Here is a 12,100-nt window from a genome sequence, read left to right on the forward strand (position 1 = left end):
ACTCTAATGCACTGGAATGTCAGTCCGGATAATGTGCCCAAGTTTCTGGTGTACGATATGAACCCTCCTGATGTAGAGGTGAGAGAGCTACCCACTGAACCATGAATAACACCTCACAAGAAGTCGTGCCTGGCTTGAAGCACTTCACACAACTACCTTGTTCCTGTCCTTCCTTGCAAAGAAAGATTTCCAGGTAATGGCCATTCAGGAGCCTTGTGACCCACTGTCCAATCTGGAAAATCCACTGCCTTTGTTGTGCCATACATGGATCGCATCAAAGGAAATGCCTCTCGAGACGATAATTCACAAGCTGTCTTTAGATTAACAGCACAGTTCCATTTTATGCACCCTCGGTGAAATATGTCACCTAACATGAGTACTCAGTGATTTACCTTACAGCAAAAACTGACAGCCTGATTGAACACATCAGTGCAGAAAAGAGATAACAAATTACAGCATAATGGTTACAGCCCACAGTGATTATTTGATTGCTAAAAATTCCTGCCCAAAACCATTTTTCATCTCAGCTGAAGTTAAACAGATGGGGTCCCTGAGCGAATGCCCATATTTCCTGCCCCCCACCATTTCATACCTGTCCTAAGTAACATGAAAGACAACAAACGTTCATGATATACAAGTGTTCTGTCTACAGCCTGAAGAGAGGACAGTTAACCATAAAGGCAATGGAACACCATACAGAGTGCTGCCTTAAACAAGATTAATCCTGGCATGAAGTTTAAATACCACCATCAACAACAACAAATAGAAATTAGATACTTGGTAAAACCCTCCCAAGGCACTTCACAGGAGATTGACTCAACAAAACCCGTTACCGAGCCATGTCAGGTGATATCAGGACAGGTGACCTCAAAGTTTGGTTAAAGTGGGAGGTTTTAAGAAGCATCTTATTGGAGGGGAGAAAGGGGAGATGTTCAGGGAGGGAAATGTTCAGGGAGTGAATTCCAGAGCTTAGGGCCTAGGCAGCTGAAGGCATGGCCAATAATGGCGGAGTGTTTAAAATCAGGGATGCCAAATAGTCCAAAATTGGAAGAGCACGGAGATTTTAGAGGGGTGGATGAGGCTGCAGAAAAAGGGAAGAGCGAGGCTTGAGGTCAAGGGTCGCTTTGAAAACAAGGAGGAGAATATAAAAATTGGGATGTTGGCAGAGGGGGTGCCAGTGTAGATCAGTAAGCACAGTGATGATAGGCTCATGCTACAGTAAATAGCTCTCCATTGTGGCAAAAATGGCGAAGTAGCCGAAATTCCTAAGTACCACACCGAACATGGTAATTCCCATTTTGATGAGAGTGGGAATGGCGGTGGTTTACATTTCACACATGATTGGGTTAATGGAGGCAGCTGGACACTAAAACCATCAGCTGCCTGGAATTTGGAATTTGAATTCAATAAAAATAACATCTGGAACTAAAAGTCGAATGAGGTCAATGAAACCATTGTCGATTGTAAAACCCGTCTGGTTCACTAATGCCCTTTAGGGAAGAAAATCTGCTGTCCTCACCTGGCCTGGCCTACATGTGTCTCCAGATCCGCAGTAATGTGGTTGACTCTTAAATGCCCTCTGAAATGGCCTAGCAAGACATTCAGTTGTATCGAACCGTTAAAAAGTCAATATAAAGCAATGAAACCAAATGGACCATCCGACATCGACTCAGGCATCGGAAACAACAACGACAAACCCAGCCATGTTGACCCTGCAAAGTCCTCCTTACTAACATCTGGGGGCTAGTGCCAAAATTGGGAGAGCTGTCTCACAGACTAGTCAAGAAACAGCCTGACATAAACACCCTCATGGAATTTTACTTTATAATGTCCCAGACACCACCATCACCATCCCAGGATATGTCCTGTCCCACCGGCAGGACAGACCCAGCAGAGGTCGCGGCACAGTGGTATACAGTCGGGAGGGAGTTGCCCTGGGAGTCCTCAACATCAACTCTGGACCCCATGAAGTCTCATGGTATCGGGTCAAATATGGGCAAGGAAACCTCCTGCTGATTACCACGTACCACCCTCCCAAAACTGATGAATCAGTGCTCCTCCATGTTAAGCATCACTTGGAGGAAGCACTGAGGGTGGCAAGGGTGCAGAATGTACTCTGGGTGTGGGACTTCAATGTTCATCACCAAGAGTGGCTCAGTAGCACCACTACTGACCGAGGTGGCCGAGTCCTAAAGGACATAGCTGCTAGACTGGAACTGCGGCAGGTGGTGAGGGAACCAACAAGAGGGAAAAACATACTTGACTTCATCCTCATCAACCTGCCTGCTGCAGATGCATCTGTCCATGACAGTATCGGTAGAAATGATCACTGCACAGTCCTTGTGGAGATGAAGTCCCGCCTTCACATTGAGGATACCCTCCATCGTGTTGTGTGGCACTACCACCGTGCTAAATGGGATAGATTTCAAACAGATCTAGCAATTCAAGTCTGGACACCCATGAGGCACTGTGGGCCATCAGCAGCAGCAGAATTATACTCAAACACAATCTGTAACCTCATGGCCCGGCATATCCCCCACTCTACCATTACCATCAAGCCAGGGGATTAACCATGGTTCAATGAAGAGTGTAGGAGGGCATGCAAGAGCAGCACCAGGCATATCTAAAAATAAGGTGTCAACCTGGTGAAGCTATAACACAGGACTACTTGCATGCCAAACAGCATAAGCGCAAGTGATAGACAGAGCTAAGCAATTCCACAACCAACATTCAATCGTGAATGGTGGTGGACAATTAAACAGCTCACTGGAGGAGGAAGATCCACAAATATCCCCATTCTCAATGATGGAGGAGTCCAGCACATCAGTGCAAAAGATAAGGCTGAAGCATTCGCAAGAATCTTCAGCCAGATGTGCCGAGTAGATGATCCACCTAGGCCTCCTCTCGAGGTCCCCAGCGTCACAGATCCCAGTCTTCGGCCAATTTGACTCACTCCACGTGATATCAAGAAACGGCTGAATGCACTGGATACTGCAAAGGCTATGGGCCCTGACAATATTCCAGCAATAGTACTGAAGGCTTGTGCTCCACAACTAGCTGCGACCCCTAGCCAAGCTGTTCTAGTACAGCTACAGCACAGGTATGTCCTGTACACAAAAAAGCAGGACAAATCCAACTTGGCTAATTACCACTCCATCAGTCCACTCTCGATCATCAGTAAAGTAATGGAAGTGGTCATAAACCATGCTATCATGTGGCACTTGTTTAGCAATAACCTGCTCACTGACGCTCAGTTTGGGTTCCACCAGGGACACTCAGCTCCTGACTTCATTACAGCCTTGGTCCAAACATGGACAAAAAAGCTGAACTCCAGAGGTGAGGTGAGAGTGACTGCCATTTAAATCAAGGCAGCATTTGACCGAGTGCGGCATCAAGGAGCCCTAGCAAAACTGGAGTCAGTGGGAATCAGGGGGAACACTCTCTGCTGGTTGGAGTCATACCTAGCACAAAGGAAGATGGTTGTGGTTGTTGGAGATCAATCACCTCAGTTCCAGGACATCACTGCAGGAGTTCCTCAAGGTAGTGTCCTAGGCCCAAACATCTTCAGCTGCTTCATCAATAACCTTCCATCCATCATAAGATCAGAAGTGAGGATGTTCGCTCATGATTTCACAATGTTCAGCACCATTTGCAACTCCTCAGATACTGAAGCAGTCCAGGCTTGAGCTGACAGGTGGCAAGTGACATTCGAGCCACACAAGTTCCAGGCAATGACTATATTTAACAAGAGAGAATCTAACCATCTCCCATTGACATTCATTGGCATTACCATAGCTGAAACCCCCACTAACAACATCATGGAGGTTATAATTGACCAGAAACTGGACTGCACTAGCCATATAAATACTGTGGTTACAAGAGCTGGTCAAAGGCTAGGAATCCTGTGGTGAGTAACTCACCTCTTGACCCCATAAAGCCTGTCAACCAATTACAAGGCACAAGTCAGGAGTGTGATGGAATACTGTGCATTTAACTGAATGAGTGCAGCTTCAACTACACTCCAGAAGCTTAACACCATCCAGGGCAAAGCAGCCCACTTGATTGGCACCACATCCTCAACATTCACTCTCTCCACCACCAACGAATAATGGCAGCAGTGTGTACCACCTACTGGATGCACCACAGAAACTCACCAAGACTCCTTAGGCGGCACCTTCCAAACCCATGACCACTACCTATCTAGAAGGACAAGGGCAGCAGATAGATTGGAACACCACCACCTGCAAGGTGCCCTCCAAGCCATTCACCATCCTGACTTGGAAATATATTGCCATTCCTTCACTGTCGCTGGGTCAAAATCCTGGAACTCTCTCCTTAACAATACTGTCAGTGTACCTACACCACATGGACTGCAGCGGTTCAAGGCAGGGGCTCACCACCGCCTTCTCAGGGGCAACTAGGGATGGGCAAAAAATGCTGGCCTATCCAGTGACGCCCGCATCCCATAAATGAATTTTTTAAAAATCAGGAGTATGAAACCTGTAGTGTGCAGAATAAACCTGGTCTGAACTTGGCGGATTTGTTTAGTTAGCCAGCATACCCTTTTGGAAAGGTAAGGTACACCTTTGGACCCCAGAACACCACTGGGGGAAGTCAGGTGCCCTTTGGTGGAGATCAGATGCTCTTTAGAAGTGTTAAAATTAGGCATGAACATGTGCAAAAAGTACACAAACTCAATAACTGTTCTGCTAATTGGAACTGTCAACAGACCTGTCAAAAGCACATGTCAAAAGTTTCAAGAGGAACTGTCCAGAGGACCCATCAAAGGGAACTATCAAGCTGTCAAGGCATTTAAAAGTCCTGCCCTTTAAATCCTTGAACAAAATGTCTGCAGTGTTTAAAGAAATTATTGCTTGCTATTCACTCTGCTGTTGACATAAGCCTGAGGGTTTCCACTACTGGACTGCTGTTCTATGACTGATTTCACAACTATCCATTATCACAGTATGCTGCCTGTCATTTCACAGTTTGATTGACAGCTACAAGTGGTTATAGACTCTTCTTAATTGGGATTATGAATTTCAATGCTAGTTGTTAGAAGGAATTGTAAACTTGAATCAAATGTTTGTTATTATAAGGCTTTATGTAGTTGAAGGAATGTTAAAATAGTAAATGGGTTTTTATGAATGAGAGTATTATTTTCAATATATTGAAGTCTGCAGTTGACACAGGATTTTATTTTTATAGAACTTTATTTTATCTCATCTCTGCATGCGTCCTGAGGTCTCCCCATGGTAGATACTAGGTGAGTTAGCATGGTTAGCATAAGGGTAAAGGGTGGTGGGTGGGGGGTCATGGATTGGCTTGAGTTGGCACTAATTTGGCATTGGGAATCTAAAGGACCATAGGATTGGATACAGGGGCATAGGCTGGCATGGGGGCATGAGGGGCCATGGGAGTGGGTACATGATATAGGTTGGCATGGAGGATAAGGGGCTATGGGGGGGGTGGGTGCAGGGCATGAGGTGCCATGGGTTGGCAGGATAGGCCATGGAGTGGGTGGGAGGGTTGAGGGCTAGTGGGACGTTTCAGTTTTTAAAAATTTTTGGACACAGTGCTGGAACCCTGAGGCAGGCCTTCTGCCCAGCCTACCTCCGCACCCGGCAGCCTCCTCATTTCTTCCAGGCTCGCCCACCCCGAATTCTAATATAGCCCGCTCCCAGGATGAAAATCTGGGCAGCCATTTCTAAAGGTTGGGAGCCGGCAATTCTCCCGACCCTGCGCACCCGACCCAGGAGCGAAAATCCACGTCTCTGTTTCTCTCTCCACAGATGCTGCCTGACCTGCTGAGTACTTTCAGCATTTTCCGTTTTTACTTCAGATTTCCAGCATCCACAGTATCCTGCTTCTCGTCAAATACGTTATTCTTGGGCTTACTGCATCATTAGTGTGAAATACAGAGGTAGAGTGACTCCGCATACCAAGTTAGGCTGAAAAAATATTTTTAAACCATTAAAGTCAGTTCATCTCTTGGCAATTAGTTATGGGGACAGCAGATGGTTGTCATTGGCTGAATTGATTTCTGTCTGCTGCTTGCGCTGTGTGTGCTTGGACTATAGAACGAATTCAGGATTTCAGACACAACTTCAGCTCTTTTGACCTTCTTATTGCGGCACAAGACTAGGGTTGCAACCAACTCTGCTCCACCAGAACTCCTAGATGTTCTTCTGCTACAATGGTCATCAGTTTTCAAAACCAGTGTTTGACTATTTCTCAATGGAATAGGGTTGGCAAATAACATGGTGCTATTTTACGTGGTATACATTATTTATCTGTTTTAATGAATTTGTCAAAAAAGATGTTCTAATTACACTTAGGGCTAAACTTTCCCAGTCAAGTGGCAGTGAGCGTGGAGGTGGTCAGGGCTTGAGGGGCAGGGGGAGGGGGTGGAGGTGGGAAAATCGGAGTGGAGGGGTGCGGTAGCCACACTAAGACGTCTCCCTGATGCAGTCCTGTCACCAGGGAGCTTTTTCAGGATCAGATGGGATGTGGATTGGATGGCCATTCACAGAGGCATGCAGTCAATGAAAGGGGAGATGATGGCACAGGGGTAATGTCACTGAGCTAGTAATCCAGAAGCCCAGGCTAATGCTCTGGGGACATGGGTTCAAATCCCACCATGGCAGCTGGTGGAATTTGAAATCCGTTGACAAATCTGGAATATAATGGTGACCATGAAGCTATCATTAATTGTCGTAAAAACCCATCTGATTCACTAAGTCCTTTAATGAGGAAACTCTGCCATCCTTACCTGGTCTGGCCTACATGTGTGACTCCAGACCCACAGTAACATGGTTGTGTCTTAACTGCCGTCTGAAATGGCCTAGCATGTCAGTCAGTTCAAGGGCAATTAAGGATGGGTCAGCCTTGTTAGTGATGCCCACATCCCATGAACGAATAAAGTAAAATGAGTAAATTCCAATTAGAGAGAGATGCAGAAAGAGACAGGGAGAAATGCAGAGACAAAGAGATGCAGCAATAGGGAGAGATGCCAAGACAAAGAAATGCAGAGATAGATTTATATGCAGAGATAAAGAGGTAGAGGGTGGAATTTTCCATGCCCGCTAGTGGCGGGTGTGATAGGTGACGTGGGTGGACAATGTGGCGCAATCTGTTTCATGATGGCGGGAAGGCAGGTCACTTAATGGCGGGCTGCGTTTCCTGCCATCGGTTGTCAGGAACCTCATAGTAATACATCAGCCTATCATTATCAGGCCATCCTGCCAGGCTGTTGCATGCCGACGTGTTTCACAACAGCACAGAGGCGACATGCACTTGGCGGTCTGCACTTTGGGTGAACTGGAGGTGAGTGCACAGCAATGTTCTGCAGAGCTCGCCAGGGTTGCCTGTTGCTTTGCAGGCTTCAGGGGCGCCGGGGGTGGGGTTGGGGTTAAGTGCCGCCCTGTCCGACGTGTGGCCTTGCCGTTGAGGCAACTTGTGAGGGGGGGGGGGGAGGTTGGTGGTTAAGGGCAGCCCAGCCTCTGAGGCGACTGGTGGTGGGGGCGGGCAAGGGCAGCCCTGCCGTTGGATATAGCACAAAAGCATTCAAGGTGGGGGTAGGGTGGGCGAGCGATGTGGCCACACATTTGGGAAACATGTATAAAGTGACCATTCCTTTGCAACTGAGACAGTTAAGGCACAGCCACATTGATATGGTTGGGGTCAGGCTCCTAGCTTATCTGCCCACTCAAGCAACACAGAGGCATGAAAACTCTGCACAGCATCCCCTGCCGTGGCTGATGACACCTGTGCAGCGGCCTCAAACTGCAGCAGAGCGAAGGTATAATGAGGCTTATGCTGCAACTCGCAAGTTGGTGGAGCAAACCATCGGGATGGTGAAGATCAGGTTCCAGTGGCTGGACAGTCTGCAGAGGGTGTCACGCATCATCGTCGTCTGCCACACCCTTTACAACCTGGCTATCCAACAGGGAGACGAGCTGGCTGAGAGGGAGATGGAGGAGCTGCACATCTCCTCCGATGAGGAGGATGCCGACAGGGATGAGACCCTTGCACTGGCTCGGTTAGGCAGGCATGCTTGGGAGGCCCTCATAGCTGCTAGATTTGTGGAGGATGATGACGACATGCAGTGAGGTGACCCCATAGTTCCTCATTTCGCATTTGTGAACGTTTGACTCCAGTCTGGCTTATGGCAACGGCAATACCCTCTGTGAGAATGCTCCTGTCACGGAGATGCAGTAGAGACCCTAACGGTAGCTCGATTGCAAGAGGATGATGACAAAATGCATTCAGGACACTCCATAAATCTTCACACAGCCTCTGAGAATGTCTGGCCGAGGGCAGCTCGCTTGCGCTCCATGATAAGGGTCATAACATACAGGCGCAGCCACAAAACTTTAGAAACCTCTGATTCTTTGTCCACCTTCAGCACCTGAGCCCTTCAGGAGCTGGGACACAGCATCAGTGGTCATGGATGCTGAAGAGATGGGAGACAGCCCATCCATAAAGGTGCTGAGAGCACGCAGAGAGAATGAGAGAACTCTGTGGCACCTGCCCACTACATTCTGGCAGCAATGACAAGCACCATCGAGGTGCAGGCATCACTAATGTGTCCAGGGAGCGTGAGGCTGGACCATCACTTTGGTCAAAAGGCTGCAGAAAGCACAGGGAAGAGGCCCTGGACTGAAACACTTGCCTTTATCTTGTGCAGAAAGGTTTCATATCGCAGTGACAAGAACACTGCTCATCAGTACAAGGAGCCATAGGCAGGTAAGTATTCTTGAGTGTTTATTGACAATAGTGAACAGTATGCAGAAGTGATTAACAACCGTGACCAGCTGTGCAACTAATTCTCCTTAACCGTCCTAACCCTGCCACTATTCCTTGTGTCCCCGGACATCCCCAGAGGAGGTGGAGGCAGACTGCTGACTTTGATGACTGTGATGACTTTGGTGGGGGTCCTCTGGAGGGCTGAGACTTGGAGGGCTCCGGCCTGCTTTCAGGGTCCTCCTGTGAGGCAGTGGCACCCTCCTCGGCCAGTGGAGCTGGAGCTGCTGAGGTCACAGGAAGAGGGGAGTCGGATGGGACGGACATTCTCGGAGTCACCTTGGATGGACCCAGGGTGTGAACTTGCTGATCCTCCTCCCTATGGGTGCCCGGGGCCCCAGGCTGAGTCCTTGAAGAGCAGGGGTAGTTGGAATGAGATCAAGATGCCCGGCACCCCTCTCGCGTACACACTGTTGGAGGCCAACTATGGCATCAGCGATGGAGTTGAGCCCGTGCAGCTGTGCAGCAGCGAAGTCCTGGACCAAGGTCTCCATGGCGGCCATCATCCTACCAGTGTTGACCTCAGTGCGTTGGCATGCCGACGCTATCACCTCAGACTGAAGGCGGATGAACTCCTCCCTTGTGCATTGCAATCTGAGGAGTGCAGCGGACATCCCTTCCTGATGTTCCCGAGCTTGCCTTTGTAGCTCCAGCAACTGAAACATGACCAAGTCCAGAGGCTTGTCACCTGACTTGGACTCAGCAACGTTCTGGCCTCCAGCAGTCGTCCGAGTGCCAGGGACCTGGGAAGACCCTGACACCGCCTGCAGTGTGTGAGACAGTGTGATGTGCTCACCAGATTGTGATCCCGAGGCTATTCTAAAGCCAGGTCACACCGAGGTGTGTGTCTCTGCACTGGTGGAGGGTGTGGGTGAGCGCTGTGACGGGACTTCAGGGAGGGTAACTCCAGATTCCTCTTCAGAGGTTTCTTTGCGGCTTGATTGGAGGCCCTGGGTCGTGGACTCCGTCGGCTGTTTCCCAGATGTGCCTGCGAAAGCAAGGAGAGATAATTAGTGCATGGCAGTGGCCTGTGAAACAGACACATCACTCACAGCATGGTTGTTTGATGGATGTTGCACTGCTGGATCCTCACTTGGTAGAGCAGCACCGACCTCAACGTCAGCACAGGACTGGTCCCGGTCATCGCCGGCCAGCTGGATGGCTCTGTTTTCAAAGTCCGTGAGGACCCTGATTTTGGGCATTCCACCACCGGTCTGTGACCTCTCCCTCTTGTGTGCCAGCTTGTCCTGCATGGATAGATACGGAGAGAGTGTAAGCAGGACGCCTGCCAGGTTAGATGATAAGTATACCTGGCCTGTGTGGGTGTTGAGTGGTCCCATGGATGGGATGAGGACAATGAAGGTGTGTGTGAGAGAGAGTGAACGGTGATGTCCTTTGAACGAGCAGTGAATGCGGGTCCTGTGGATGTGTGCTGGGTTTGAGAGTATGAGAGTTGAGAGTGATGTGAAGAGTGACTTACCCTGGCGCAACAGAGGAGATCTTTCCTCCTGTTGCGGCACTGGGTAGCTGCCCTCTTTTGCAGGGCGTTGGCACTGACCACCACTGCCACTGCCTCCTAAGCCCGGTTAGTGCTGTTGCTGCCCACCTTGTGGCCAGAGCGGGGTAGAGGACATTCCAGTGGGCCTCCACAGCATCCAAAAGGCGCTTGAGGGACCCGTCGCTGAACCTGGGGGCTGCAGTCTTCTTCAGTTTCAGGGCCATGTCTTCCATGCAGCAGTGGTGGTCTGGAAGCACTGAGATGTGTGCTTGTGGCTGGACTTTAAACCTGGCACCCGGCACGATGCAGCGGCGAGGTGATGGCCAACGAATTAAAGCCCACCCACCATGGAGACAGCGTGTTTCCCGGGACTGCATAAATAATGAGGTGGGTTCGGGACGAAACAGCGTGAAAACCCGCCATCACAGCCAGCGGGTAAAACATCGTTTTATCCACCCGCTACCGCACTTAGTGTAAATCCAGGATGACTCTGCCCAGAGAGAGAGAAAGAGAGAGAGAGAAATACTGAGTGAAATGCAGGATGAGGGAACCAACTTTAATGAAGGCATTCAACAGGTCATTTGACGAGATCAGGCAGGTTTCAGATTTGGATTCCTCGTTACCTTACGATGAAGGGTTCTACCTGAAACATAAACTTGTCTGTTCTCTTTACAGATGTTGACTGATATTTTCAGTCTTTCTCACACTTTTTGTTTCACATTCCAGCTTTTGAGGCTGCTTGCTTTTTGCTTCACTTGCAATAAATGGTCTTGGACCATATGTTAAGCTTTCTAATAATTTCCCTGCTTTGCATTTGCAGTCTTTCTTGCTTTGTTTGTATTTCCTGATTTCCTTCATTAACAAGTTTTCTTCACATTTCAATGTTAATTTGAGCCAGGAATTCTGCAACAAGTAACTGACCTCCTGACTCCTCAAAGCCTGTCCATCATGTACGAGGCTCAAGTCCGGAGTGTGATGGAATACTCTCCCCTTGCCTGGATGACAGCACTCAATAAGCTCAACAGCATCCAGGACAAACCTGCCCATTTGATCGGCACACCATCCGCCACCATAAAGGTTTACTCCCTCCACCACTAGTGCACCATGGCTCCAGCATATGCCATCTATACTGCACTGCAGTAACTCACCAAGGCTTTTTTGACAGCACCTCCCAAAGTCATGACCTCCAACACCTGGAATGACAAAAGAGCCAAGTGCACGGGAACACCACCACCTCTTATGTCTCCCTCCAAGCAACACACCGTCCAGACTGAATCACACATTATCCTTCTTTCATTGTCGCTGAGTTAAACAGCTATCTAACAGCGTTCTGGGAGCACCTTCTCCACACTGACTGCCGTATGTAAGAAGGCCAACCGCCATTTTCTCAAGAGCAACTAGGGGTGGATAATAAGCGCTGGCCCTTCCAACAATACTCACATCCCAAGAATGAAACAAAAGAAAAAAATCCTTCTTTAAATAGCGAAAAGACATGCAAAGAGAGAGAAATACTCTGAATCTTTTTTCATATTTGGTCACTTCCATCAAAGTACTCTCAACCCAAAGCATGTTCCTTGAAACATTACTATGAAAGTAGGAAGTACAGAAAATTGAAGAAAAGATCCATCTGACTGAGCCTGTTCCTTCCAAAATTCCATGCCCGTTTCATAAAAGCTGGGACTTACCAAAACACATTAATGTCCTAATGGTGCGGACTATCCACGATATAATGCCTAAGTATTTAAATTGCTACCTGTTAAAAAGAGTCGAGTGAAAATGCTAGACAGTTAACATCTT

The sequence above is a fragment of the Cetorhinus maximus genome, chromosome 5 (genome assembly GCF_964194155.1).
Source record: "Cetorhinus maximus chromosome 5, sCetMax3.hap1.1, whole genome shotgun sequence".
In the NCBI taxonomy this organism is placed as follows: Eukaryota; Metazoa; Chordata; class Chondrichthyes; order Lamniformes; family Cetorhinidae; genus Cetorhinus; species Cetorhinus maximus.